Raw genomic sequence first — 26,742 nt, forward strand, 5'->3', positions numbered from 1 at the left:
GATGTCACGCCACTGCGGAAAATGACATATAAAATTACCCTTACAGTAAAACAAATGTTCATTGAAAGAGTACAAAAGTCTGTTTATTATCCAAATCTAAATATTTATCTTTGTTGTTAGCGCAAAGCTGTGCGACGGCTATTTGTGCTATGCCTATCGTGGATATCTACACCCGGTTTTTATATGCGACGGCTATCTGTATTATGTCTAACGCGGGTATCTAACCCTGTTTTTAGCGTTATAAGCCTATACATTTACCGTTGTGCTACTTGGGGTAATCTGAATAAATAGAATGATTGTTTGTTTTTGGATTTCGCGCAAAGCTATACGAGGGATATCTTTTGGGCCACTCTTCTACCAACGAATAATGGAATTGATCGTTACATGATAATGGCTATACTACTAAAAGGACGACCATGGTTTCGAACCCGCGACCCTCAGATTCCAAGTCGAGCGCCCTAACCAAGTGGCCATGTCGCGCTATCTACTTATGAATCACCTCTTTCGCCAGCTTTTCCGGGTGGGGGGTAGGGGAGGCTCTTCCATATCGTACAAAACATTAATGAATGAACAGTTATTTTCATCCATTATACTGGAGGATAATGTGATACATACTCTACCAATAAGGTTTGGTGAATGCTTTTCCCAGGACTGAACTAATAGTAGTGCGAGCAGTGCGCCCTCACATAGCGCCGACCTGTAAGAGGCGTGATTTTGCATCTTTAAAGATAAGGATCTCGCGCAAAGGGTGTTATCAACGACCAATAGGCACCTGACTTAGTCAGACAAGTAATTACGTACCTGACACGACAGTAAGTTATGTACACATTATGATAATGTTTCATGAACAATTAAAGTGCGATCATATCCGTCCTGTTCACTAAAATTTATTTACGATTTATCCTGCAATTCTGCATTATCGGTCACGAGAAGCGACAACTTCTCCACTTGTTGTCTCAGATAACACCTGAAACTTGTCTGTGTATTTTTGTTTTCGCCCAAAAGTAAACAAATAATCTAATTTTGAACTGGTAGACTCGATGAAATGCAGTTAGTCAGCAACAGCCACTAGGGTTGTTCTTGTTTGACTGGATAGTGGGATTTGAAATGCAGTTAGTCAGCAACAGCCACTAGGGTTGTTCTTGTTTGACTGGATAGTGGGATTTGAAATGCAGTTAGTCAGCAACAGCCACTAGGGTTGTTCTTGTTTGACTGGATAGTGGGATTTGAAATGCAGTTAGTCAGCAACAGCCACTAGGGTTGTTCTTGTTTGACTGGATAGTGGAATTTGATCGTCATTCTTGGGGCACTCAAAGCCCCAAAATACAAAGCGAGTTGTTTGTTTTATTGGGAGGGGCGCAAAGGACGCAAACCATGAACTCTCGGATTTACAGTTAGGACACGCTAACCACTATGCTACACCGGACCAAATCCCTTAAACACTATTATTATAACTACCAGAAAGCGGTGGAAGATGTTGAGATGTGTTATGAAAATTATGGCCACTTCAGTAATAAACAAAAATGTTTCCACCGTATTCTATATTGTTAAGAAACTGGATTCAGAACCAAATAACAATACCTCACCCCATTCCAACAAAATGAGGAAGTAATGATAAATATTTGTAATACATTTTTTATGTGATCATATTGTTTGATAAAATTAATAACAATTATATAGACCATAGATTTATTGATGTATTTCCTCGGTTGACTAATTATAGTAATTTTATGTAGTGCATTTTTTTTAAACATTTCGCCAGATAATAACGTTTTACACAAAGAGAAAACCTGTTCTCAGGTTATGCTTTTGAGAAATGAAAACATTTTATCTTTCGTTAAGCATGCATACTTTATAAGACTGGCCCTACATGTTTCTAATATTAATAACAATTGCGTGAAACGTAAAGGTACTTCAGTTGGGTAATAGTAAAAATACACGTGTAGTGAAAGGGTTTTATCGAATGTACACGTAGTAGTAGTTTCTTTATAGAAAGCAAGGCTGTCGCTGATATACGATTTTACAGTTTGTATTTTTTGTGATCTTTGTATGATGTTGAAGCGAAAGCCAGAAGGCTCAGCAACGTATATAACTGTAGATTATTTTTTTTTTAATTTTGCGCAAAGTTACTAGAGGGCTATCTGCGCTAGCCGTCCCTAATTTAGCAGTGTAAGACTAGAGGGAAGGCAGCTAGTCATCACTACCTACCGCCAACTCTTGTGCTACTTTTTTACCAACGAATAGTGGGATTTACTGCAACTTTATAACGACCCCATAGCTTAAAGGGCAAGCATGTTTGGTGCGACGGGAATTCGAATCCGCGACACTCAGATTACGAGTCAAGTGCCTTAACCACCTGGCCATGCCGGGCCTATGACTGTAGAACTGGTTATGAAATGTATATGTCAAGACCGAGTTTTATCACTAAATCACAGTGATATGTCATACACCACCTTTCATAAAGGCTTAACATTAGGCAAGCACAGTACACAACGTTATCATCCGGTGTATTTTCATTTTACAAACAGTTGAAAAGAAGTTAATGTGCGAATTATTTCTTCTTTCTTTTTAATGTATCACCAGACTCGTAAACCATTTTGTTAATTTGTGTCGCAAGCAGGCCTTTAGCGTTAGAAAACATTACTGTAAAACTGGGCGAAAGTGACAGGGAAACATTTCTTTTAATAACGCGATGTGTTTTTTAACGTATTTTCAAGGATTATTTCTTGACACTCGCTATCAGGCAGATGCATATACAGGGATGGCTCGGATGTTTTATCGAAATAGTGTTTTAAATACAAGTACCTCCTCAATCTGTCATCAGAACTTTACAACATCTATGTAATGACTGAGTCACAAATTATGGAAATGCTTGTAAATATGACAGCAAAAAGTGGCCCTGCATGGCCAGGTGGATAAGACACTCGACTTGTAATCCGAGGGTCGCGGGTTCGAATCCCCGTCACATCAAACATGCTCGCCCTTTCACCCGTGGTGGGGGCGTTATAATGTAACGGTCGATCCTACTATTCGTTGGTAAAAGAGTAGCCCAAGAGTTGGCGGTGGGTGGTGATGACTTGCTGCCTTCCCTCTAGTCTTACACTGCTAAATTAGGGACGGCTAGCGCAAATAGCTCTTGTGTAGCTTTGCGCGAAATTCAAAACAAACAAACATAGCAAAACGTTTCTATTTCCTGTTCTTCTTACATGATAAATCAAAAACCAAAACAATGGTGTAAACAAATGTCACTCAGGTAACATAGTTTCAAATGAAGTATCCGCTTTTACAAGTATTGTTAATAACTATTGGTAATTAAAAACAAAAATAATTCTAGTGCAAACAACGTTATCAATTATCCCTTTCTTATAGAAATTTTCTGTTCCTTTAAAAAGCTTAATTGCAGGTGTTTCTTTGTTTTTTGAATTTTGCACAAAGCTACACAGAGGCTATCTGAGCTAGCAGTCCCTCATTTAACAGTGTAAGAGTAGAGGGAAAGCAGTTAGTCATCACGACCCACCGCCAACGCTTGGGCTACTCTTTTACCAACGAATAGTGGGATCGACCGTTACTGTATAACGCCCCCCCCACAGCGAAAAGGGCGAACATGTTTCGTGTGGCGGGGATTCGAACCCACGACCCTAACTACCTGGCAATTGCGAGCCAAAGGGCAGGTGAAACAGGAATTACCAGCTAATAATAGATAAACAGTTGGAAGCTCATTATATTTAGAACTTTCCTATGACTGTTACAAATCTGTATCAAAAAACAAGCAAACAAGTAAAAAAAATTCAAGAAAATGGTAAATGTAGGAATATAAATGTCATCCTTACTATCAATGTTTTTTAAGTATTGATATTAGCCATCCCTACAGTTACTTCAGTTTTTAAAAATATTTTTTTCTTCAGATATATTATCGAACCATGACGTTTTCTTTCTTCAAAGACAATGAACAAATAGACGTTTACCTCATAACTTACCCCGGAAGAGTTGTTAAAATCATGAACAATAATTACAATTAATAAAAATTAATTTTAACTGTGGTTCACAATACTATTAGCCCTAAACGTGTACGTTTCTAACATTATATGCTTAAAATAGATAGGTCAGTAAGCAATGGATGGTTAAGGTATGATATAAGTATTACAAGTACGGGTTTCATTCAAACGCTCGGGTTATTAAATAGTTTCTGTCCTATAAAGGTAAAGAGCACAAACATAGATTTCAGTGTTGTTGACATACTATAGAATGTGTTTGTGTGAAGAGCATACCTTCAGAAAGTATGGCAGTCAAAGACTTCAGAAGTATCATAAATTACGTGAAATACACAGTTTCTACCGCGTACTACCGTTTTTAATACACACACACATATATATACGGTTTGTTTTGTTTTGAATTAAGCACAAAGCTACGCAATAGGCTATCCGTGCTCTATCCATCACGAGTGTCGAAACCCGGATTTTAGGAGTGTGAGCTTGCAGAAATACCGCTGTGCTACTAGGGGGCATATATGTACGGTTTATTATCAGAATAAGTGTTCAATCTTGAAAATTGTATGATTCTATTACTGGTATGGGAAACTCCTTAGCCTCTGAAAATAATTTTAAAATGCCACATTTTGCAAGATGAAAATTTAATACCATTCCACTTTAGAAAGCAGAAGACGCGTATTTTGGTGTCAAGTTTTTAAAACTACTTTTCAGAAGGAGCATCCCCTCTTGCGGCGGCGTCTCGAAATGTTCTATAATTTGTCACCTCACCGATATACGGCCCTGGCTTTGTGGTAAAATTTCAAATATAAAACTTTCTGTTACTTAAACCAGAGAGAAGCTTGATCAATCAGACACAACATTCTATTGTCTCGATAAACGAAATCTAAGCTAACATCAAAGACTAAACTAATTTCCTTAATTTTAAGCAATATATACCACACTGTTAGTTCAGTTAAGGAACTATTTGTTAACTAATACAGACGTACATAAGTATGTACAACCCTTACAAACGTTCCACAAAAATGAAAAAAAAAAAAAAAAACCGATAGTAAAATCACACGAATAACAATAGTAACAGGTTTGGTATATTATATTTTGTTAAGCCTTTGCGGAAAGTTTTCTTGATAAATATTTCAACTGTTAATCTGGGAATCAGTGACGAGAATACAATAAAACTTTCTGGTCAGAGTTACTCCTCTCTGTGTTGAAACTGGATCCATGAGTGGTGACAAACAACACATTTATAACAAGTTATAATATTATAAAAAAGAAAAGAATGAAACTACGTATTAACTTGCTGCTTCTCACTAGAATAACCAGTTGAGCCCGACTATTTCTGTTGTATTGAACTTGGACGTCCTTACTATAACTATTGTTACCCGTCTTTTCTAAAACTCATCAAATGAATGTTTTGCTGTAGAATACATATAAAATTGTCACTCATATTTTTAGCACTGCCTTTCTCATAAATGGATGTCCTCCTATAGAATATATATAATTACTGTCATTCATCCCTCCGCCAATACTGCCATCCTTAGAAAAAGAGTATTTTTCTACATGATAAATATAACTTTTTTGCTTTTTTCTATATAAGTAAGTCTTAAATTTTAATCAAAAAATATTAATTCATATACTTATCTCGTGTAGTCATTTTTATCTCATGAAGTAAGGTCGGTATCTCCGAAAACAGTGTAAGTAGGGTCACATACACAGTATGTAGTTTGCTCTTAATATCTAAACGAGAAATTTGTAAGTAAAAGGTCAAGATTATGTGTGTAATATCTTTTACATAAAGCATGTTAAGAGTACAGTGACTAAAGAAAACCAACTATTCTTCATGTAATAATTGTATACCTGAGGTATATAGAACAAGGTCACGTGGTTTATTTGATGTGTACGTCAGCATCGTTAGTGGCTGCCGTCTACAGTTACGAAGTGGGATACCCACTTGTTGCTGTTATTAGCCTATGTTGTCATATAAGTCTAATATTTATTTAGTTACTAATTACTTTTTTTACTTACTTTATTTACTAAGATGTTCACATCAGAAAATCGCTAGCTCCGAACATGAAAAACCAATTACGCAATTCCGTATACAAATATAAGCATGTTTACTAACACAAGAGCAAACGGTGCTATTTTCAGAGTCGAAGAACTCCAGCTCTTCCAGAAATAATTAAACATAAATAAGGGAACATGAGATGAGCGTAAATGCTATTTCAGGATTCTTGATCGTAAATGTTCCTATATTTTCTATCTCAACTCATACCTGCTTAGTTATGCGTTACTGGAGATATTTTCACTTTACAAGCATAAACAACCATAAAGGAGAATCACTTTGAGCCTCCCACGTGTGACAGTACTGACGCGAGAGTGCGTGTATATGGACATGCCACAGAGCGCTAAACTTGAACGACAGTTACGCTTAACGACGAAACACGGTAGACGTCATAAAAGGCGCGAAAAGTGAGTGGGTGGATTTTAATAAAAGGATTGCAACTTCCCAATTAACATAAAGTTTATGTAAATATACAAGCAAAAACATGTTTAAGAATAATAAAAAATACTTAAGATGATTCTTATGAAAACGATACACTATTTGTGTATGTACAAAAAATATAATGCGAGAAATCAGTAGGAAATTTTCAACTAGACCATTTATTAAAAACTGAATTCAAGTAGTGAAGTTCATCTTTACATTAAAGTTTGCTCAGTGAGAGGGACACTTAAGTTTTCCAGAAATTGATAAATTATTTAATTTCAGTTTTAGGAAGTAATAACAAAAACGTTTATTTAGTCAACAAGAGAATAAATATAAGTACTATTAATGTAAACATTACACAGTGAAATATATAAAAATATAACAATCTGTTGCGTGTCCGTGTAACTACATGCTCTGTACGTAACCCTACTTACGCTGTTTTTGAAAATATCGACCTCACTTTAATGGGACAAAAAATATGACCTCAAGGTATAACTTAAAATTAAGAAAATTAGTTTAAAGTCTTTGACATTACTTTAGATTTAAATTTTTCACTTGTGCATTTTGCTGTGTTTAACGAACGCTTTCGCACTTTTTACCACTGTCTTATCTCCTGTAGATGGATCTTTACGAAATTTGGTATGGTTTGTTGGGTCCATGTGGGGATACATACAAAAGTTGCGGTTTTACATTTTCTGTTTTGTTGTTTTTATGGGCGTTATTTATATATACATATATACAATTACATGTAATGGAAGCAGCTATTAATGTCCTAAAATAAGCTTTCATTAGTCATGACTTTATATAATTTCTGTCCGAGGGACTGGTACTCCAGCTTCGTATAAAACTAAACATGGTGGTTGAAGTATTTGAGGCTCTTCCTCAGTTTCATCTTTTGTTTATGTTTAATTGTTTTGTTTATTTTGTTACAAAAATACTAAACATAAGAAAACGGACTCATTGGATATCTATGATTTGTTATGCACTAACTTCGTCCAAATATGGCTTTTTCTGGAACATAGCAACGATTTATTTCTCTATATTTATAAATATATATATATATATATATACCTTGTAAACATTTTTTGAATTGTTTGTACAAAATGTAACGATATAAACCAAGTAAAAATAAAGAGCAACTTAAAGTAATTACTTTAAATCGCTTGAACTTTATTACAGAAACGTTGAGATACAGGGAATGTTAATCAAATATTATTTCTGAACTATGATACATAAAGATACACTAAAATAATAATGATAAAAAGCCTACAGTAAACTATAATAAAATAACAAGTACTTTGAATATTACATGACACTTTTGTATTTTCGGCCAATCACATGTTTTCTAGGCTGTCCGCTACGTCACCTTACTGTAGCCAATTTCGAAATGGTGATTACAGAATGTAAGATAATCTTAAACTATTCAGACTAATATTTAGATATAATAAATTAATAATAAACTAATCATATATTTGGAGGCATAAGATTATTTTATGACTAAAAATGTATGACTGAGATACTTTATCGTTTAACTATGACCAGAAAAGAATAGTCTGTTGTTTTGGCAAAACTTTGTCTTCGCCATATTGAATGTTACATAAATTTTTAATTTAATTTTATAATAACACGTTCGAGGTGATTATAAAGAAAGTACCATAAAACAAACAAAATTTCAACAGCGACACGTTCAAATATGACAAGTTTCATTAATAGAAATTTGTATTAGATATGGATAAGATAAACTTATTTCCTCGTAAACTAGTGTTGTTTGCTTTTAATTCATTCTCTCTTTCAACAAAACGTTGTTGGTTATTCAAATAACATATTTGTGAGCATACAGGATATTTCTAAAAGGTTGAGATACAACTGAAACCAACATTTCCGCTTGAGCCATAAATCACAGGAGTTACTTAGTGCTACGTTTAATAAAGAGTTATGATCTATTGATAGTATTACATACAAAGAGTTATGATCTATTGATAGTATTACATACAAAGAGTTATGATCTATTGATAATATTACATACAAAGTGAGAGAGAATCGAAGGTTTGTAGAAACTAAAAAAACTTTCATGAATTATATTGAAGAAAACAAAGATCTAATAATACTGCTACTTTGATAATAACAATGGATCTAACGATGGTTCTATTAGTGGATCAAACGATGATACTATTAATGGATCTAAGGATGATAATGTCAGTGGATCTAACGATGATACTATTAATGGATCTAAGGATGATAATGTCAGTGGATCTAACGATGATACTATTAATGGATCTAAGGATGATAATGTCAGTGGATCTAACGATGATACTATTAATGGATCTAAGGATGATAATGTCAGTGGATCTAACGATGGTACTATTAATGGATCTAAGGATGATAATGTCAGTGGATCTAACGATGATACTATTAATGGATCTAAGGATGATAATGTCAGTGGATCTAACGATGATACTATTAATGGATCTAAGGATGATAATGTCAGTGGATCTAACGATGATACTATTAATGGATCTAAGGATGATAATGTCAGTGGATCTAACGATGATACTATTAATGGATCTAAGGATGATAATGTCAGTGGATCTAACGATGATACTATTAATGGATCTAAGGATGATAATGTCAGTGGATCTAACGATGGTACTATTAATGGATCTAAGGATGATAATGTCAGTGGATCTAACGATGGTACTATTAATGGATCTACACATGCTTTTTCAGTGGACAATATAGTTACCATTAATGGATCTAAGATGATAATGTCATTGGATCTAACGATCCTACTAACTTCTAAGGATGATACTGTGATATCATATTAGTAATAACTGCATAATAAATAATTAGTAATAAATCCTAGAAACTTCATTATGCCACCCTGATATGATACCAGTAATAGGATGCAGTTACTCCATTATCCTGGAAACTTTATTATGCCACCCTGATATGATACCAGTAATAGGATGCAGTTACTCCATTATCCTGGAAACTTCATTATGCCACCCTGATATGATACCAGTAATAGGATGCAGTTACTCCATTATCCTAGAAACTTCATTATGCCACCCTGATATGATACCAGTAATAGGATGCAGTTACTCCATTATCCTGGGAGCTTCATCATACCAGCTTAATATGATATTACAAATCGAACTATATACAACTGTAAAAGTAAATCACCTGGGAGTCGCAATGTGTTTGATCAGGAACAAATAGGGAAGGATTTAAACATCCATTGTAGTGGTTGCATAAAAAGTAGTACAATAACTGGCCTATCTTGTCGTTGGAAACACATTCTTATCCGGGACCTACAAACTTGAGGGGTGTAACCTAGAGATATTTTGCAGCGTAAAGTTTTAAACGAACCGTTTTTTAAGGTTATTAACTTTCACAAAGCCTTTTAGGGTGGTGACAGGTTATGTGGTACCGAAGCATTTGACTTTTTTCTTTCAACATAGGATAATTAAGATTTAAAAGGGTTCGTTGGTTTCAACTTTAAAGAAAATATAAAATCTGATTGGTTTCGCTGCGGTTAACCATTTACTTGCTTTTCCCATGCGCGTGCAGTTATTACAAAATAGATGACAATAATATAAATAGAGTTTACAAGTGAATTGTACCCAAAAATGGTACTTCGAAAGAAGACAATAGTGATATACGGTTTTTAATATAAAAACTGTTGCTCTGTTAATAACGTCATAAATCCTAAAATATTATACATAATGTAACTAAAATACACGCCCAATGAAGTTTAAAATGTATAGAAAATCGAATGCAACTTCTATACTGGCATGGAATTACTTTGTAGTGAAGATACGTGTTTACCATAACAATCTGCTTTTATCTCGACTTTACGTTAAGAAAACAACCGTGCTTTTAAGTGTAATTGGTAGTTATTATACTGGCGGTATCAATTAATTGGTTGATTGTGATTACATCGGTTCCAAAGCCCAAACATCCAATTCACAAATCCAGGCAGAGGGGATTCATTAGGCGATCTTATATAACAAATGCCTTTAGAATGACGAATAAAAATACACTCTTGTTATTGTTCATATGAAGTATACAAGATAATCAGAAATGTATTTCATTTGCTAACTTTCAAAAATGTATTACTGTCTTAAAAGTCAGGCGAAAATTGTCCTTCCCCGATGTATAATCAACAAAAATAAATCTTTCATACAAAAAGAAAAGGAAGATAATCAGGCCTTATATGAAGATTATTCATCTAGAACACAACATTCTAAACCAAGCTCATAAAGGTTTTTACTGCAACACGTGTATACTCATAAAAAAGAAAGCACTAAAACTGCCTTCACAATATTTTGTGAAATATTACTATTTTTGCATACCCTCATAAAAAAGAAAGCACTAAAACTGCCTTCACAATATTTTGCCAAACCCAGAATTTTTTAGTCCTGTATGCGTACTAGCGCCACGCATTGGTTGAAATGCAAAAACAACACACAATTAAAGACTTAAAAAAACAAAAAACCTAGTTATATCAACCTATGTTCGTTAATTTACGCGGTTATTTTATGTAAGTTATGTATTTTTAACATACATGGATCAAAACTGGTGCAAAAAAAAAGAGGAATATTTTGTTGTTGTTTTTATTCTGAGTTGGCGTTAACAACAGCAGTATTTAAAAACTGCTTACAACCATAGCCTTGTAATAGTGTTATGTGACAGGAATTATGGTTAGTCTCAAATCACACATTAAATGATACCATGTTAGCGTTAGCATGCACGAATCTACTTTCCCGGATACTTAAAGCATTACGGTGTTTCTTTAAAGGGCTTGCGTTTAAGGCGCTGTAATCGCAATCTACTGGTCATGGGGTCGAAACTCGCCACCGAATATGATCGACCATTTATCCATAGAGTGTTATAATGTGATAGTCAATCCCACTATTTTTTGGTAAAAAGAGGAACAGACATGTTTGCAGTTGGAATTGCTGGCCGATTGCTTTCTCTCTAGACGGTAGTTCAAAATGAAAGACAACAGCAGATATACTTGGTGGTTTTGCCATAAAAAAGGAGAAACGATTGAAAACTTTTTTATTATTTGTTTGTAAGTTTTTCACTTTAGATTGTGAATCATAAGATTTAAAAATGATAAAGCATTTTACACATACCCTTTCATACACATACACACACACACACGTACACATGCTTATTTATTAGTAAGATTTCGCGCAAAGCTACACTAGGGAATCCTTACTGAACGACCCTAAATCTGAAATGACAGACTAGAAAGAAAGCTACTACTACTGGAACACTACCAGTTTATGTCAGACAGAATAGGAGGATTTGACTTTCACTCTTATAATACACAAACAGTCCCAAAATGTGGAGCGCTACTTTTTATTTTAGAAATGAGACACAAACCTCGAAGCCTTAACTTCACATAAGCAATTTAAACTACATGTTGATTATATCGGTTATATTAATCGAACAGGGATATATATTTCGTAATTTTTTACTTTGACCCTGTAGGGGTCTGGCATGGCCTAGCGCGTTAAGGCGTGCGCTTCGTAATCTGAGGGTCGCGGGTTCGCGCCCGAGTCGCGCCAAACATGCTCGCCCTCCTAGCCATGGGGGCGTTATAATGTGACGATGAATCCCACTATTCTTTGGTAAAAGAGTAGCCCAAGAGTTGGCGGTGGGTGGTGATGACTAGCTGCCTTCCCTCTAGTCCTACACTGCTAAATTAGGGACGGCTAGCACAGATCGCCCTCGAGTAGCTTTGTGCGAAATTCCAAAACAAACATCGACTCTGTAAAATTGCCATAAAAGATAAAACACTATTAATTCGTGGAGAAAGTATGTTAGCGTACCTAAAGTACAAACGTAATGATGAAACGAGTTGGTTTATATGTGAAACAACAATAAAAACAAACAAACAACGACACATAATTTACCCATATTTCAAACTGTTAGGACCGTCATTCCTAAATTATAAATAGCGCCTCCCCGACACTTCATATTAAAATAATTTTTACAGAATGATAACAACAAAATCAACATTTTCTTTACCTGTGTTTAATATTTCTTAAATGAGATGTTTGTTAGCAGTGACTAAATACGGGAAGAAAAACAACTTTGAGAATGAAATGATAGCTTTTCCAGGTTATCGTCTTGTCCAACTATAATGCTTCTTCTGTCGTTATTTTTGGGCTTTCCTACCAAAAAGCCGAAGATCCCAAGCCAACAGTACGTTCCCTTTGTTAGTTTAATAGAAGAACAGATACATACAGAGCCAGATTAACGCATGTCCTCTCCCCTTAAAATTATATAACAATAAGAAATATTTTTCTTAACAATTCACAGGGCTTTGAAGGGTTTGGAGGTTGGGGAGTTCAAAATGCGGGTTGTGGGTTCAAATCCCATCACCGAATATACTCACCCTCTCAGTCGTGGGGACGTTATAAAGTCACGATCAATCCCTCTTTTCATTGGTAAAAAGTGTCCCAAGTTGGTGGCGAGTGGTGTTGACTAGCTGATTTTCCTTTTAACTGTCACTTCTACGTTAAGGACGGCTGGCGCGGATAGCCACTGAGTAGCTTTGAGTGAAATTTAAACCAAACAATTTTACGTTCTGTTGCGCAAGAAACCTATCTCAACCATCACTTCTCCTCTCTTTGTGAAATGCCGACAGGAGGTGGCGATTAAAAAATAAATACTTGGTATTTAATATAACAGTTTTGATGTGCATAATGATACTATTGTGGGAAGACTCTCCCATTACGCGAGCTCTTGGAATTTTAATCTGTCGCTGCATACATTGTATGGATGTGTGTACTAAAGTGTAAAGTACTATAAATAAAAAATTTATATACAAAAATGCAATAAACCAGTTTGATATCAAACTTTGTTTTCAATACAAAGCCTTCCACCCACATCCCTCAATAATAAAACGTATATTGAAATGGACAAAAATTTTGACAAAACAGACAATGTTAAATACAAAGTGGAAGTTTTAAAATTCCAAACAGTCTCATTAAGATATTTTGTGGCCCGGCATAACCAGGTGGTTAAGGCACTCGACTTGTAATCCGAGAGTCGTATGTTCGAATCCTCGTCACATCAAACATGCTCGCCCTTTCAGCTGTGATGGGGGCGTTATAATGTGACGGTAAATCCCACTATTCCTCGGTAAAAGAGTAGCCTTTGAACCAACACTAATACCAATACCACTGAGAAGTGATCACTCGTAAAAGTTGCTGTCTCAAAATATCTTAGTTTGGTTTGTTTTGAATTTCGCGCAAAGCTACTCGAGGGCTATCTGCACTGATTCAAAGGGAGCAAAATACTATGAATGTTAAGGGTTATTTTCGGTGTGTCTAAAATGAATTTGTAGTGATCGTAGGAAAATAAGAATAATAGTTCAATTGATTTAGCCTCGTGAATTATCTTCGTTTGTTTAAAAGATGGTTGCTTCCATCCCCAGTTGCACAGCGGTATGTCTGGAGACTTAATGCTTTGCAAAAAGTATTGTAATACGCTCTGGAACTTTTAAGTTTTCCGCCTTTCACTCTTTTGGCCAAACTTAGCTCAGTAATTATGTTACTGTATTGCGGATCGATAGGTCCAAAGTTCGTGCCGCAAAGTGCCGTTATTAAAGACGCTCCGTCAGTCCAGTATTGCAGTTAAAAGCCCTTGTGGCAACAGAAGGTGCTGGCTACTGCTTCGTTCTGGTCAGTTGTTCAAAATTCTGATCCTTGGGAGGTCTCTGACCTAAGTGGCCTTTTAGCGATAAGATGTTGTCCAAGTTGAAAGAAACATTTAGCACAATAACGTTTTTTTTACGTCTCATGTATCACACGTTAGTATGTTTACATTGACACTGTATTTGCGCTTATCGCATACTCTCACAGTCGAATTTTGTGACTTTACATAAATTTACGTTATTAAAAATAATAGTTTGTGGGCTTAGTATATCAACTTCACAAATTATCGAAATCAAAAAGAAAAAAAAGGGGGAAGAAATGGTTTTATGTCATACATTACTCTCTGACCGTCTTATTTATTTAAATAGTTACATTATTCTTGTCTGGTGGTGAGGGTACATAACTCCCAATCTGTGGATCGTGGGTTCCTCTCCCATCACCGAACATTCTCGCGCTTTCAATTTTGGGGGCTTTATAACGTGAGGGTAAGTCCCCCTATTCGATTAGAGTAGCCTAAAAATTAGCGACAGGTGAAGTTGACTAGTTGCTTTCCTTATAGTTTATCATTTCTAATTTAGGAAAACTAGCGCAGAAAGCACTCAAATTGCACGAAATTAAACACGTAAATATTCTCTGTCGCTCAGTTAGGCATGTTTTTACACCCATGTAGATCCTCCAAATTACCGTAGTCAGCATTTCAGTACATTAATTTTCGATGTGGTCAGTTTTCGTAGAAAAGCCAATGACTTATGCAGCATGAATGATATGTTATCTTTCACTGGAATCAAGGAAACCAGGCCTCCAAGTTTCACGTTCATGACCTCATAAGGTTCGTTTTTTCGGTTCTGGTTCATCCCCATTAATCAAAGAAGAATTTTTATTTTTCCAAATCAGCTCTCCCTCTGCAATGAACAGTTATATTTTAAGTTATTCAATTAGAAAATAACTTTAATATTTTTCATGCTTCATCGCTGGAAACATTGGAAAAATATTTATATATTCAGTCTCCCTGTCAGTTTGTTTGTTTGTTTTGAATTTCGTGCAAAGCTACTCAAGGGTTATCTGCGCTAGCAGTCCCTAATTTAGCAGTGTAAGACAACAGGGAAGGCAGCTAATCATCATTACCCACTGCCAACTCTTTTACCAACAAGTAGTATAATTTACCGTCACCTTATAACGCCCCCAAAGCTAAAAGGGAGAGCATTTTTGGTGCGAAGGATTCGAACCAGCAATCCCAAGATTACGAATCGAGTCCCTTAACCACCTGGCCATGACGGGCAAGTTTGTTCATCAACGAGCCTACATTAGTCAGTTTTCGCTGTGTATCAGATATATACACTGCTCGCCAAAATCTTAAGGCCATTGAACATAAAGAAAAAATATGCATTTTGCGTTGTCAGACTTAACTACTTATTTGAGTGGAGCTTCGAAAGATGAAAATAAAGAAAAGGAAAATAAAAATAAAAAACTTTTTTAGCATTTAATAGGGAAAATGTGAACACTATGAAATTAGCCTAAATACTAGCTGGTCAAAAGTTTAAGACCATACTGAAACGAAGCGTTAATCGGTAAACACGTAACGACATTTAGTCATTTGTGTTCAAGCATAAGCTTTGTCAAGATCTCCCATTGACATCTCCTGTGTTACATTGGGTAAAAACAGAGCAAAGGCTAAAAAGATAGCAGAGTTTGAAGGTGGTAGAATTTTCGAGCTGCAAAAGCAAGGTCTCTCTCAATGTGCCATCGTTGGTGAGATTGGACGTGGTAAAACTGCTGTTGCAAATTTCTTAAAAGACCCTGTAGGATAAGGAACGAGAATTTCAAGTGGTTGGCCCAAGAAAATTTCGCCGGCGTTGAGCAGAAGGATTCGACGGGTTGTCCGGCAAGACACCAGCCGATCATGGAACCAGATTAAGTCCCTTACGGACGCAGAATGCAGTTCAAGAACAATAAGACGGCATCTACGAGAGAAAGGCTTTAAAAACTGCAAACGTCTTCAAAGGCCACACCTTCTTCCACATCACGAAAACAGCTCGGTTATACTTTTCTGAGAAGCACCAAATATGGGACGTAGAAAAGTGGACGAAGGTTTTGTTCTATGATGAGAAAAATTTAACCTGGAGGGTCCAGATGGCTTCCAACGTTACTTACACGATAAAGATATCCCACCGAAGACATTTTTACCCGACACAGTGGAGGAGGTTCCATCATCAGTTGGGGTGCTTTCTCCTTCCATGGAACAATGGAGCTTCAGGTTATTCAGGGTCGTCAAACAGCAGCTGGCGACACTGGCATGTTGGAGAGAGCATCCTTATTGACCGAAGGCCCTCGCTTTTGTGGAAATGACTGGATCTTTCAGCAGGACAACGCTGCAATCCACAATGCCCGCAGGACAAAGGACTTTTCATGGCTAATAACGTGATTCTTTTGGACCATCCAGCGTGTTCGCCCGAACTGAACCCCATTGAAAATGTTTGGGGTGAATGGCAAGGGAAGTCTATAGAGATGGACGTCAATTCCAAACAGTGCACGATCTTCATGAAGCCATCTTCACCACTTGGATAAATATTCCAGCCAGCCTTCTGCAAACGCTTATATCGACCATGACAAAGCAAATGTTTGCAGTTATTCGCAATGACGGCCGTGCAACTCACTACTGAAACCTCTTGTTGGGCATTTTCTACCCTGTTTAGGACTTCTTTTTGGTACGGTCTTAAACTTTTTACCAGCTAGTATTTAGACTAATTTCATAGTGTTCACATTTTCCCTATTAAATGCTGAAAAAGTTTTTTTTTTTAATTTTCCCTTTTCTTATTTTCATCTTTCGAAGCTTTACTCAAATAAGTGGTTGAGTCTAACAACGCAAAATGCACATTTTTTCTTTATATTTATTGGCCTTAAGGTTTTGACCAGCAGTGTAAAAGCACCTGCGAAAGTAATACATACTACGAATTAATTTAGCTGTCTTACAAAGTCTCACTTATTTTTTGGAAATGTTACACTGAGCAAAAGTGTACATTGCTCATATTCGATGGATTCCTTTTTATATTTTCACAGTGTTTTAGAAATGCACTAATAAAAAGATCAATATGACATGTACATGACAGTATTATAGGCCCGGCATGGCCAAGCGTGTTAAGGTTCGCATCCCCCTCGTGCCAAACATGCTCGCCCTTTCAGCCGTGGGGGCGTTATAAAGTTACGGTCAATCCCACTATTCGTTGGTAAAAGAGTAGCCCAAAAGTTGGCGGTGGGTGGTGATGACTATCTGCCTTCCCTCTAGTCTTACACTACTAAATTAGGGACGGCTAGTGCAGATAGCCCTCGAGTAGCTTTGTGCAAAATTAAAAAAAAAAACAGACAGTATTATAAAAGTCATCAAATAAACACAATAATAAAGAATTATTTTAGTTGTTTGTCAGGTGTTACTTCAATCTTCACTAATTTAAACAATTGCAGAAAGAAAGTTTGTCGAGTTTTTTTTACTGTGAAGAAAAATAAATTTGTGTAATTACATTATGTTTTTCAAAATTTTATATTGTGGTTCAATGTATATTTTTTTCAGAAAAAGACACTTAAAATACCTTGAATCCTCCAATATATATTAGTAATAATTCATTTCATAGGTTAATATTAGATAAATACGTGATTAATTATATATTTGTTTATTTAAGCGCAAACTTTCGCAGATCGAACCCCAAATTTTAGGTTATAATCCTTAAACAAAAGCTTACCACCGAGCTACCGGAAATACCTATGCACATACGCACCGTAATCCAAGGGTCGCGGGTTAGAATTCCCGTCACACCAAACATGCTCGTCCTTTCAGCCATGGGGGGCGTAATAAAGTGACGATCAAGCCCATTATTCGTTGGTAAAAGAGTAGCCCAGCAGTTGGCGGTGAGTGGTGATGACTAGTAGCCTTCCCTCTAGTTTCTACACTGCTAAATTAGGGACGGATAGCGCAGATAGCCCTTGTGTAGCTTTGCGCGAAATTAAAAAAACAAACACACACGTGTAAAACTTACTTTTGTGTATGTTTAATTTCGTGGCAGAAATGGTGAATGTTACGCCAACTGTTTATAAATAAGGTTTGTTCACACTACTAAACATTCATGAATAAGACGTGTTTAGGTGCACACAGTGTCAAGTGTGTACGTATTCCTTGTCTTTTCAAACGCACATTCCGTTCTCGCTGACTGGCACACACGAGTTTAACGAAACACGTACCTAACAAGTCATTATAATTCTAGTTTTCTGCAGCGTCATTTGTTCATGCCTGATAAGTGGTCTGTACTAATTACATGGTGTGTTGTGTAGTCTGACCCACGGTAGTTTATTTCTTCATTAATGCAATGTTTAGTGTATAATTTAGTCTGTCTCATAGCAACCTTATCCTTCAATCAAATAATACCCCCTCTATGTTGTGCTGTGAACCTACTTTGTCTCATAGCAACATTATTATCATTTTGACTATTCCACGCATGTATAAGTGATAGGGGTGTTGGTGGGCTTTTCAATGGATTTGGAAGAATTGTACAGTTAATTGAAAAGTATTCATTGTTCAGTCAAAAAATATTTTGCTCTCTTTTTCGTAAATGCATAAACAGCTTCATTGTTTAGTGTACCCTCCTGTTCATCCTGTATATTATTTCACAAAATTTATTTGTCATTGTATAACTTAACTCATTACAATATATGCATAATATAATATATATCACGTACTTTTTAAAAATTTACCACTTTTAGTTTGTATTTGCTCAACGATTTTGCGTGTATTTTTTATGTAATTTCATTTAGATAAAGTAATAAATTAAAGGATTTTTTCTGGATAAATTACTTAAAATATTTATCAAAAAATGATATTTTACAAAAATCTACAGTGTTGTAAGTGAATTACGACCTATACTTTCTCTCTTCAATGAAATGATTTATATTTTCTGTTCAATTTTTGTGTCCACAATATTTTCTTTTGTAGCGTAAAATTTTACAATATCTTTGCTATAAAACACTTTCGTCCTCTAAAACAGAAATGTTGATGTAAACCAATGGTTTTAATGTATTTTCATGTTTCGTTTTCTTTTATCATATTTTCTAAGTTAATTTGTACCATGTTCCACTGACAGTCTTTGTTTTTGTTTTTTCAATATTTCGATATAACTTGTCACGCAGTTCTGCTTTTTTATTAATATTACTTCGAGAAAGTATAAATAGGACGGTAGTTTATCCTTTAAGCATTTTCTTGTAAATAGGACGGTAGTTTATCATTTAGATATTGACTTGTAAACAGGAGGGTAGTTTATCGTTTAGACATTTACTTGTAAACAGGAGGGTAGTTTATCGTTTAGACATTTACTTGTAAACAGGAGGGTAGTTTATCGTTTAGACATTACCTAATCCCAGAAATAAGTCTTGTGATAATCGTGAAACAAGTAGAAAATTTATTAATAATAACAGAAAAGGGGGAGGAACAAACTTACTTTTATTCCCGCCTGTAATTCAAAGAAGAGATCGAGTTAAACAAGAGAGACAATTAATTCAACTGTAAACTTATTAAAAGGTTTTATCAATACGTTCTCGTATATTGCATAAGTAAACCACCACCACCACCAACAACAAACAGACTTTGCTATATATTCACCTTCTGGTGTATTTTGGGTCACTGAAACTAATTTTGTTGAAGCTATGAAAAAGAGTGATGCTTACAGTTTCTAAAAAAACACAAAAATCCCTTAAAATCTAGCTGGAGTTACGTTAGGTATTGAGAATAATCAAACGTGCATTTCCTTCCTTAAAATCTAGCTGGAATTACGTTAGGTATTGAGAATAATCAAACGTGCATTTCCTTCCTTAAAATCTAGCTGGAGTTACGTTAGGTATTGAAAATAATCAAACATGCATTTCCTTCCTTAAAATCTAGCTGGAATTACGTTAGGTATTTAGAATAATCAAACATGCATTTCCTTCCTTAAAATCTAGCTGGAATTACGTTAGGTATTGAAAATAATCAAACATGCATTTCCTTCCTTAAAATCTAGCTGGAATTACGTTAGGTATTGAAAATAATCAAACATGCATTTCCTTCCTTAAAATCTAGCTGGAATTACGTTAGGTATTGAAAATAATCAAACATGCATTTCCTTCCTTAAAATCTAGATGGAATTACGTTAGGTATTGAAAATAATCAAACATGCATTTCCTTCCTTAAAATCTAGATGGAATTACGTTAGGTATTGAGAATAATCAAACATGCATTTCCTTCCTTAAAATCTAGCTGGAATTACGTTAGGTATTTAGAATAATCAAACATGCATTTCCTTCCATTCAGAATTATGTTATTAAAAATGAAAATTTCCAATTATTAATTTGTACTTTTAAAAAATGTATTTTCTGATTGATGAGCCTGGACTTCTCTGTAATAAAATATCACTTATAGTGAAGGAAAGTTTTTTAAACTATAAATACAATGCTTTTAAACGTCGAGTTCTCTGTGTAAGCCTCTAGTAGTTCGACAAATGCAGATATATTTTATTTTTACAAGATATTTTATCACATGAAAACTGGTAGGGGCTTGTTTCTCTTCAACTTTTAGCTCTCTTAACTGAATTTGTTGTATTTCTTGCTTACGCACTGACACTCTGAACATGCTGTATAAAAAACGACGGGCGAGGTCCGTCTTGGTGAACTAAATAACAAATGACAACGGTGCTGTCTCTGGTTATTTTTGTTGTTTCCATGCGCGAGAACTTAAAATTTTAGTTTTCTTGACCCATCAATGACCAATAATATTTTGGTTGAGCATGTCTGGTATAAATTCATCCAAACATTTGGATTCTAAATGATACAGGATATCCACACTTACTTGCATAGCTAAATTTGACAAGTGAAAATTACTGCACTGAGTCAACACACGGTTTTCATTCAAGCACTTTAAGTCTCCGTTGACAGACACACTAAACTACCATATGTAAAGAAAAGTTTAAAGTGGAACAACAACGCCTGTAGGAAGAGGTAATACTTCTTCCTCTCTTAAGCTTCACAGAAAATATTATGAAGTAAACTTAACACCGTTGTTAAACTAAATTAGTTTTAGTAATTTGTATTTAAACTGTAAATTTGTATTTGCACTTTATCAAGCATAACGTATATTCTTCTAGTCTGTTGACTTACACCGTAAAACCTGATTTCCATACATTGTTTTACCTCCATCACCACCACAACCCAAAAATATTTCTGTGGGTGCCCAAGAACAACAGAATTATAGTTTCTTTTTTCTGGAATATTGTAAGCTACTAATACACGTAAACCATGGAAGGGTTTTACTGTCAAACATTTTACCTTTAATATTAAGTTATGTTGCGTGTTCCTTCTTTCAACGTGATGCAAATATCCCAAAATATTGTCGAAACATAACTGAAGGCAAGATGTCCGATAATTCAAAGGTTCAAACATACATCCTTTTGCCAAGCACGTCTCTCAAACAATACATAAAATATCTTCCTAAGTCCATGTAAAAAGAAAAAGGCACACGAAACACAATTAAAGCGAAACGTCTAAATACAACTGACGAATGATCCATGTTTTTTCTTTCTCAATAATTAACAAATTTCTATAACGTAAAACACCAGATGACGTTGTTATATCAATCTGATGATAACATAAAACACCAGATGACGTTGTTATATCAATCTGATGATAACATAAAACACCAGATGACGTTGTTATATCAATCTGATGATAACGTAAAACACCAGATGACGTTGTTATATCAATCTGATGATAACGTAAAACACCAGATGACGTTGTTATATCAATCTGATGATAACGTAAAACACCAGATGACGTTGTTATATCAATCTGATGAAGAAATTAGTAAGAAAATTTGATAAAAGGTTACCTTTTCTTTCTTTCCTTTTAGAGTTCATCCGAAATAACCATAATCTAGAGGGTTTTTTTTTTTTATCTTCGTCATGTATATATTTTTCAAGATTCAACAGTAAACGCTGTGTACAAAATTTTGATTTTGTACAAAACTGTCCAGGAAGACTTGTGATCGCTAACATTTACTTTTTTTGTTTTTATGTTCTCTCAGCACTAACCAGAACTAAATAGTCCCGAGTCTGTTCTCTGCTGAAGGGTTTATATCACATAGGTCAAACCGCTGGTTCGACAAGAACCTGCTTTCTAAACAAGGTTAGAAACATTTGGTGTACTACTGTAAAAAGCCCTAAATTACAGTCTTCGTTTCTACGTTATAATTATACATGGATATAAAGTTACAAAATTCTCTTGTAATGTCACTATAAGTAGTTTAAAAAATCGAAAGACAGGTTATTGTTTTGCTTTTAATATTGGGTTGCCCCATCGTTATGTGCGGCATGATACGTGTTTTTAAGACCTCCACGCTACACTCAAACATGCAAACACGACAGCCTGCTTGCCCATTACGCTGGCTGTAGCTCAACCGGAAACTAGCCATTGATATAATTAACAACTGAAGAGCCACTTTCTAATCTTTTTTGTGTGTGTGTGACTAGCCACGACCTATAAATGCCACCTGTCCATTGTTTAAGCTGACCACTTACCTTGTTCAGAGAAGCAGGTATCCCGGCTAGTTCATAGGGTAGAGTAAGGTCGAGCACGAAGCGAGCGTTCCGCCATTTCCTGCTGCGGCTATCGGCTGGCACAACCCACGTTCGCTTGGCACCGACCTAGCGTAATCAGGCTAAAAGCAATTGCGCATGTACCAAAAAAGAAAAAAAAAGAGAGAGAGAACGAGAGAAGACGACCACACCAGAGGCCCTAGAAGTTCAGACAACATTTATTTGAGCTGGATTTGCACATTTAGGGGCTCTTGAGTATGTACCTAAATTCCTCTATAATATTCTAATCTGCAGAATGATCGTCATCTATGAGTGACTGTATACACTCTTAATAATACTTTATTTTCCGTTTTAAAATAGTCTTTGTAAGTTTCATATTCTCATATGAATTATATTTCAGTCGTACCATCAACTGAATAATAAAATGCTTCAACAATAAAACAACGTTTATTTGTTTTGAATTTCACACAAAGCTACACGAGGGCTATCTGTGCTAGCCGTCCCTAATTTTGCAGTATAAGACTAGAAGGAAGACAGCTAGTCATCACCACCCACCGCCAACTCTTGGGCTACTCTTTTACCAACAAATAGTGAGACTGACTGTCACATTATAACGCCCCCACAGCTGAAAGGATGAGCATATTTGGTGCGACGGGGATTCCAACCCGTGACCCTCAGATTACGAGTCGAACGCCTTAACTCACCTGGCCATGCCGGGCCGTGTAAAACAACGTGACTGAGGTATTTCGACTTTTTGCAATTAATTATATCGTCAAAGAATAAGATAGGTTTATTTGCAACGTGGTAATAAATTATTGCAGTGACAGTCATTGGCAAATTGTTTATTTTTTGCACCCAGATTAAATTTATAGTTTTACGTGTTCTTTGAAAATATCCGTTACGCTAGCACAGAGAAAAATGTAAAACGACCTGTACTAAAATGCCTATAATGTTAGACTGGGGGAGAACTAGTAGTTAGCTTGCAGGGCTTCAGATCAGAAGGTATAATTTGCACTATCAGTGTTAAGAGCGTGACAGTCAATCCCATTATTTGATTGAAAGTTACGCAAAACCTCTTGGGGTAGCGGGTACTGTCGTGAGGCTGCTGTTTGTTTAGAATTAAGTACAAAGCTACGCACGGGTATCGAAACCCAGTTTTTAGCGGTGTGAGTCTGCGGACATACCGCTGTGCCGCTTGAGGGTGAGGCTGGTGTTACTTTGATCAATAATTCAAAGTTAGGGACAATTATTCATAAAGCGCCATTCAAGTTGAAAATATCATAATCTGTGATTTTTTTATCATGGATTAAATGACAACAGTAAATATTCATTTTATGAGACAAGCGGTAAAGATACAAAAAGTAAATGCATTGTAGCAAACATTATCACGTATTTTCATAAAATTCACAATAGAGGGAGTACATTTGTTTGTTTTATTTGTTTCAACGTAAAACCATACGATATGTTATCTGCGCTCTTTTAATGACGGGGAAACGAGCCTAAAATTTTAGAGTTATGAATCCGTTAACTTACCACTGACCATCCAGGGAATTCAGTGATGACTCCGTTACTTACCACTGACCAACCAGGAATCTCAGTGACCGAGCTCGCTAATCAGAAGCTTCAGCAAAACGATGCACAAATATATAAGTTATGGCAGTTTTCCTCAGTTTTCTTCTACTATTGAGATGTTGAAATCAAATTCATGTTGTAAAATTTAGTCTTATTCGTAAAGCTAACTCGGACATTTTCTATGAACAACCAGATTTCCAAATGTAATTATTAGGCCTGAAATCCTTTAACCAAATCAATAATTGCATTGTATAATACTGTACTGATAAAAACAACAACAACAAACAAACGTATTGCGTATATCTACTTCATCTTATCATAAGTCTAACAATCTTTTAGAGTGAGCGGCTGAAACTTCTTGTGTGTTATTAGTTAGAACACTTTGTAATAACCATTTTTCGATGGACCATTCTGTAGTTGAAAATACTTATCGACTTCATTTTCATTAAATGATGGTATTGAAATATACAGATTGTATTCAAAGTTCTCATTTTTCCCTGTGTGAAAATTATAAAGCAAACAACAAAGCAGTCAATACTATTTGAGGGGACTACTAAGCTTTAAAACATCTCATATTACACTAAACGTATATTGCTAAAAATATGGATTTTCCAAAAGGATACTCTTTACAAGGACACCATAAATAAATATTATGTCACAGTTTTAGAACGACCCCTTGTAAAGTCACTGCCAAAAAGCTTAGTACTGGACTTATAATGAAACAGGAATGGTGGTAGTGATTTTGACATTAAGACGTTTTATTTCGCTCTTTAAGCAAATACGAAATCTTAAATAAATAGGTGTTCAGTTTTTATCCCAGCTTTGGAATTTGAGTAAAAAAAAGAAAATTCGAAGTGCAAGCTTCAGTTCGAAATAATAATTTGTGTCCATATTTTAAAGTTGAAAATAGCATGTATGTGTTGATTTCAGGGGCGATAAACAACATTATATGCCTTCTTTTTTTGTAATATTAAAGTATAAAAATAATTGCATGGGGGGAATAAACGTTTAAATCTGTATATATATTTTATACACAAGGATATGTTATTGAGATGAATTTATGTATGTAAGAAGTATTGCCACATGTGTATTATAATCGGTTATTAATCCATATTATTTTATAACGAAAAGAGCTCACCAATTGATATACGCCATAGGTAGTACTCTTGAAAATGGTGAAACTTCTCTCCCGTGTTGTGTTTCTGTAAGTGTTGCCGCCTAGTTCTCTTTAAAATAACTAAATTTCTGTCCTGCGGATGTTTTTCTGTAATAATTCCCGTATAGTATTCTTTTTTCTTTCTTTGTGAGTTTTTCCAACAGTTCCTGCTTAGCGCTTTTCAAATGTTTAAAACTTCTCTCTTGTGTCATTTTTCTGTAGTAGTTTCCGTCCAGTGCTTTTCAAAACGCTTAACAATCTCCCCTTTGGTGTGTTTCTGTAATAATTTCTTACGGATAAGAATCTTATAAATTCTGTAGGTTTCACCAAGCTAAATATATCAATAACTTGTTGACGCTAGTGTAACATATATTTAAAGTAACTAATATTAATTTTTACTGAGCGCACAAAGAGCAGTCTGATCAGAAACACTCAAGTTCAAGTATATGTGTGTGATTTTTATAAATTATGAGTAAGAAGAAAAACGAAGCAAATGAGCCACACGTGTCCATTTCGTCATCCAGTGCTCTGCTGACACTTAAAAGTTCATAAAGATTATATAAAGAGGTTTCGCGACGGTAAAGGACTTATTTTCGTATTATAGTGGTTTTTTTTCTTAATTTCACGCAAAGCTACACGAGGGCTATCTGCGCTTACAGTTTTTTAAAGAATAAATATTAGGTTGTATTAAACGGAAGTGATTTTTATTTAAAAATTTCTTTCATTTTACATGATTATTTAAGTTAGAGACGTTTTCGTGTACAACACTGTGGGATTAGCTTCTTTGGGTCCCCCGCTAGTACAGCGGTATGTCTCCGGATTTTCAACGTTAAAATCAGCGGTTTGATTACCCTCGGTGGGCTGAGCAGATAGCCCGATGTGGCTTTGCTATAAGAAAAAACACACACAAGCTTCTTCGGTTAGACATAGACGATGGATGTTGCGGGTCGCGAGACTGTCATAGTTTTCTCTTTTTTAAACATCGCTTAGGACTAACATAATGAGAAAACTGCGAATAAATTGCCGCTTTAAAAATGCAGTGATTTTTCGAAAAACACATTTACGATTTGATGTTTATTACTATAATAATATTCGTAATAAATGTAAGCACGTTTAATAGTTTTTCTTTTGATTCACTCGTGAACAATTGTAAAGGAGAGAAGGTGTCTGTGAAATGTTGTCGATCAAACCTTTATACTGTCTTTTCGATGCCGTTGAAATCAAAACGGTAGTGGATGCCTTAACTACTTAAAGCGTCATCTAG

At 35.3% G+C, this 26,742-nt stretch overlaps 1 protein-coding gene across 10 annotated transcripts in view; it reads right to left on the minus strand.

Annotated features, from left to right (window-relative positions):
- The window catches only part of LOC143256682 (muscleblind-like protein 1), a 122,103-nt gene extending 96,167 nt beyond the window's left edge, over window positions 1-25,936 (minus strand). For 2 of the 10 annotated variants that reach the window (XM_076514219.1, XM_076514211.1), the window contains exon 1: window positions 22,733-22,855. The gene's annotated coding sequence lies outside the window, so the exon portion shown is untranslated. Of the gene's footprint in view, window positions 1-5,623; window positions 5,704-6,011; window positions 6,389-22,732; window positions 22,906-25,460 lie in introns of those variants that run through there. The other 8 variants (XM_076514218.1, XM_076514208.1, XM_076514223.1 and 5 more) reach the window with 8 other exon arrangements.
- Between the last annotated feature and the right edge of the window lie 806 nt (window positions 25,937-26,742).

The sequence above is a fragment of the Tachypleus tridentatus genome, chromosome 7 (genome assembly GCF_004210375.1).
Source record: "Tachypleus tridentatus isolate NWPU-2018 chromosome 7, ASM421037v1, whole genome shotgun sequence".
NCBI lineage: Eukaryota > Metazoa > Arthropoda > Merostomata > Xiphosura > Limulidae > Tachypleus > Tachypleus tridentatus.